The following is a 5,493-nucleotide window of genomic DNA, read 5'->3' as shown; positions in this document are numbered from 1 at the left end:
GTGGTTCTCAAATTTTATTCATTATTATCATTTCATCCTTTAATGCATTACTTTCGAAAACTTTTCAATTATTATCCCTTCTTATCGGCGATATGTATGATCGACGAGAAAAGACAAGAAAAAAAAAAAAAAAAAAAAGAAAAGAAAGAAAGAAAGAAATAAAGAAAAAGAAGAAGAAGAAGAAGAAGACGAAAAGATAAGGAAAGATAAGGAAAGATAAACGAGTAAAGAAAAGATAAATTTTCTTTATCGTTTTATCCAAAGATTATTCTCACGAATGGCCTGCTAATCGTTTCAACGTCGAGCTCAATTGCGAGCCCCTTTTGGTATAGCAAACAGAGAAGGTAGATGAGTCTCTCTCTCTCTCTCTCTCTCTCTCTCTCTCTTTCTTTCTCTCTCGGCAATCATTCTATTAAAACCGATTACACTGAACGATCAGCCAAAGTCGGATCCAGCTAATAAAAGTGAGTAATATAACGAGAAGCGATCGTTATCCTCCATATACGCAAATGATAATTATTATCCATCCGTTCCTGGTACCTACAGTTAGAGAACAGATATACGTCGACTTCGACGAAGAACCCCTGAGGATACTCATATTATCGGTAGGGCGCATCTTCGAGGACGTGTTCTTTTCGGGGCCGCCGTTTGAAACCGCCAAAAGCGGAATCCAAAACCGACCTGAAAGCCGAGCACAGGAAATATTACGATAAATGCGACGACCCGAAGAAGAAGCCGCAGATTATTTCTCTCTTTCTCTTTTTGTATATGTATATATATATATATATATATATGTATATATGTATATATATATATATATATATATATCTTTCCTATGTCCTAACCAAAGTAGGTGTTTAACGATGGGATCAGTTTTAAGTCGTGACCATTTGTTTATGGGACATCTCTTGTCGTTGTCTTTCTGTTCGATGGACAGCGACACATAAAGAGAAAGAAAAAAAAGAAAGAAAGAGAGAGAGAGAGAGAGAGATAGAAAGGGTCGATGAAACACCGATGGCAGACAGGAACTCATAAATCCCTCGCTCCACGAATGTAATTCGACGTGACAAATGGCAGATATATCGATAGCGCTGCCGTCAACAGACTTTTAAATTATGACTTGCCCGTCTAGAGTCATCCTTCATTAAAATAGAACGAAGAAACACGAAGATCTTTGTACGTACTTAGGATACGTAACTGCTTATGCACATATTGTCCACGTGTCTTCTTCTATTTCTTCTGAGTTAAAACGAGTCTCGATATATGGTGATACCTAGAACATGACAGGCTACGTTCAACGAGAGACAAAACGGGAATTTTATCGTTCGATCGAGTTGCACTTGTACGCGATCTTCCTCCTCTTCCTCCTCCTCCTCCTCCTCCTTCTCCTCATCTTACTCCTCCTTCGCGCCTTTCTTAAAGTTAGACGACTTCTCTTACGGGGCACAATTAATTGCGACGTCACGCTGTGCCAGACGCGAAGCACACTACTGCTGTTGCTGTTGCTGCTGCTGCTGCTGCTGCTGCTGCTGCTGTTGCTGGTGTTGTTGTTGCTGGTGTTGTTGTTGCTGTTGCATCTTGACTAGAAAGGTTTATCTTTGTTGAGAAACAAAAATCGTTCTGCTCGAAAACGATCCAACGAGAGAAAGAAAGAGAAAAAGAAAAAAAGAAAGAAAGAAAAAAAAGAATAAGATTGTCTTTGGAATAATTTGAAGATCGGAATTACCAGGTAAAGAATGAAAAGAAGAGGTAGTGAGAAACTTTGAGAAGAGAAGAGTAGTAGTGGCAATAATAATAATAATAATAATAATAGTAGTAGTAGTAGCAGTAGTAGTAGTGTAGTAGCAGTAGTAGTAGTAGTGGTAGTGGTAGTGGTAGTGGTAGTAGTAGTAGTAGTATTCGATCATGGCAACAGTTTTGACACGAATATGGCTTTCTTTCGCGATTTCGATCCGCTCGTTACATCGAGCGAGTAGGTTGGATTATCCGTGACCGACACCTGGAGGAATGCCTCCTTTTCAAGGACGCCGAACAACGGATATGCGCGTAGTCATCCTCGATTCCTTTCTCTTTCTCTTTCTCTTTCTCTCTTTCTCTTTCCTTCTCTCTCTCTCTCTCTCTCTCTCTCTCTCTCTCTTTCACTCTCTATCTGTCTCTCTCTCTCTCTCTCTCTCTCTCTCATTCTCTTTCTATCTCTCTCGCTTCTCTTTTCGTCTTCTTTCTTGCCACATTCGGGAGTCGCTCTGCTCTCTTCTCACAGCGATATCGTTGCCGTTAAGGCGGCTCGAAAACCGATTGGACACACACCGTCGCTCCCCCACGGTTCGCTTCTCAATCGTTCGAATATTCTTCCTTCGAACAGGTTGTTCAAGAACTGGAGCATGAGTACGATCGAGACGTTATTTAAGTTATTCAAGATGTATATATCCTTTACGTCTTTTCTTTAATTCCTTATAATATGCGAAATACATTGAAACGTTTAGTTTGTTAATCGATCTTTTAAAAAAAATCTTTGTCATTATGACAAAGTCTTTACAAACAATATCATTCTAATAAATTTGTATGTATGCAATGTCGAGTCTAAAAATCGAGATTTATGTCATTGCATTGAGATTCATAGATTGTACCTTTTATTCTTGTTTCATTTTTTTTTTTTTGCTCTTGTTTTGTCATCTTTTCGCTGTTCTTTTTTTTTTTTTTTTTTATAAACATATACTTAATTTTATATTTTTCTTATTCTCATGATCTTCATAACATTTATTGGAGTTTTTGCGTATTTAAAGTTTCATGATATCTCGTTTTTTTTGTTTTTATTTAAAGACAGATTCGTAGCGTAAATCGATGGGTTTTCTAATAGATTAGTCTTTGTTAAAAAAAAAAAAAAAAAAAAGAAAAGAAAAAAAAAGAAAAATCAATGATTTTTGAAAAGGTCTTTAACCGGTGACTGGTCGATATCGCTGAGCTATGCCACACGCGTTTACCCTTAGGAAGCTGATTGTTCATTCAGGAGTACGTTAAGTACGAGAGATCGGATAATTCCAATCGTAATTGAAGAGGAACACGGCCATCGTTTCGTCCTCTCCTAAGTCCATCCGTTCGAGAATTAAGAGAAATCAGTTGGAATAACTCGAAAATTTGATGCTCTCGAGAATTCGAAATGTTTCTACGTTTACGTAATATCTCGTATTCGACCATTAGTTTCTAACCATTACGAAACTCACCATGTCATAATTATATCTATCTAATCACATTTTACAACCTCTTCATAATTGTCCACATGGATATAATTTATAATGATTTTTTAAAGATATCTTCGTGTCTTGATTGGAATATAAATAAATATATATTTTTATATAAAATACGTTGGATTTTTACCAAAGGAAAAGAAAAGAAGACATATATATATATATATATATATATATATATATATATATATATATGTATGTATGTATATATTATTTTTCATTCCATATACATACATTTCGTATGAACCAACAATTTGAATGGTATTCACAAATTCCTTAGAACTCCTTTTTCGTTCTAAGGATAAAAAAAAAAAAAAGAAAAGAAAAAAAGGAAAAGAAAGAGAAAAAAAATTATTCATTTTCATAAAAGAATATCCCCCGAACAGTGTCTCATTATAATTACATGATCTACAAACGATCCATTCATTTCTTTGATTAACAATGCTAGGAATAATGATTATCGTGTTCCCTCGAAGATGGCTACCGGGCAAGGTGTAAAGAAGCTGCCCAACCAAATTTAGATTCGCGTTGTGCGAAACGTTATGCGCATGCGGTACAAAAAAAAAATGAAAAAAAAGAAAAAGAAGAAAAAAGAAAGAAAAAAGAAAAAAAGAGAGAGAAAAAGTCAGAGAGGGTCAGAAGAAGAAAGAGAGAGAAAGAGAGAGAGAAAGAAAGAGAGAGAGAGAGAGAGAGAGAGAAGATCGGAGGGTCGAACAACAATGCGAGACAATTGGTCGCCGGCACCTGGAGCACGACGACCGCTCGACGATGTAACGTTGATGCGTATCGGAGTCGCATTAACATCATAATGGCGACGGCTGGTGCCGGTGGCAGGTAGTCGTCATTATTAAAATATTATGAACTTCTGATGCGTTGCGAGACTTAGTTAGACGGTGAAAATATAACCACGGAAGAGGCCAATAGAAAATAAAGGAAAATGAGAAGAGGGAGAACAAGTTAGACCGGGAACGGTTTATTAAGAATTCTTCCAAACCGGAAGTGGATAGTATGGCTATCAACAAACGTTTGTTCGATGTAATACATACCTACTAAAAAATTCATCGAACCAAAAATATGTGTTAAATAAAACACATACACACACATACACACACATATATACATATACACATTATTAAATATTATTAAAAAAAAAAAAAAAAGTTACACAAAGAAAAAAAAAGAATTGACGTTCGAAGATCAAAATCGATGTTATTTACGTAAAAAAGAAAACAAAAAAATTTATAACCTGTAATTATCAATAACGAAAGATCCGATTGAATGAAGAACTTGTTGAGGATTAAAAAGGAAAAGAAAAAAGAAAAGAAAAAAATAAAAATAAGGAAAAAGGGACACGCATATTTCGAATTCGTTAAGAACTTGTCGAAGGTCCAGGAAAAAGCGGAATCACTTCGCAAAGCATGTTCAAACTCGTCGTTAATACATATTCTTATTTCCTCTCTCTCTCTCTCTCTCTCTCTCTCTCTCTTTCTCTCTCTGTTCTCTAACAGTATCGTATCGTTTTACGAACCTCGAGCGAGGTAGTTCAGGCGTGTTTGTCAGCCGTAGCCAAGCGCATACTCTTACACGTTGAACGTTAAACCGGTGTTAGGATCGAAACAGCCAGCAGTCTTCTGAAAATGTAGAAACGACGGGACAGGAGATGGCTAAAGAGAAAGAGAGAGAGAGAGAGAGAGAGAGAGAAAGGGAGAGAGAATCGGGAGGAAGAGTCCTCGAGGGATTAGGGAGCGTTCGAGTAAATGCATGATTGCCAGTCGAAGGAGCGGTCTCGAGCGAAGGATACTTGTGGTTCGGGTGGGTGGATCGAAGAGGTTCCGGTTGATCGGCTTGCCGATTACTACGAGGAAGAAGGGAACCGATCAGTGAGGGTGGGTGAGGAGGAATAGAGGAGGCCGAGGGCAACGCGGATTGCTTCCGCTTCGCGAATCAACCTCGATCGCCTATACCACCCCTATTCCTCCCACTTTACACGCTCCCCCATTTACCAGGATGCTTGCTGTTAATTCCGAAGTTCAACGTTGCTTACCCTAAACGAGAATATGAAAGCTTATTTTCTATATATTCTGTATACTCTTGTTCGGCTTTTTAATCAAATACTTTTTTTTTTTTTTTTTTTTTTTTTTTTTTAATAGGTAAGTAAGTATTTACTACTATTCGTTCGGAAATATTAAAAACAACGAATTGAAAAATCAAAGAAAATATTTCGTTAAATTGAAATAAATTCAATTTT

General features: G+C 36.9%; 1 long non-coding RNA gene across 3 annotated transcripts in view; it reads left to right on the top strand.

The window, feature by feature from the left end:
• Positions 1-1,551: 1,551 nt before the first annotated feature.
• Positions 1,552-5,493, top strand: part of LOC124947991 — a 7,101-nt gene continuing 3,159 nt past the window's right edge. Inside the window, exon 1 of one of the 3 annotated variants that reach the window (XR_007100569.1) lies at positions 1,552-1,729. This is a non-coding gene — a long non-coding RNA (uncharacterized LOC124947991). Of the gene's footprint in view, positions 1,730-5,437 lie in introns of those variants that run through there. The other 2 variants (XR_007100566.1, XR_007100568.1) reach the window with 2 other exon arrangements.

This window comes from Vespa velutina, chromosome 1 (assembly GCF_912470025.1).
Source record: "Vespa velutina chromosome 1, iVesVel2.1, whole genome shotgun sequence".
In the NCBI taxonomy this organism is placed as follows: domain Eukaryota; kingdom Metazoa; phylum Arthropoda; class Insecta; order Hymenoptera; family Vespidae; genus Vespa; species Vespa velutina.
Note: the sequence above shows the minus strand (reverse complement) of the source record. Positions and strands in the feature narration are given on the sequence as shown.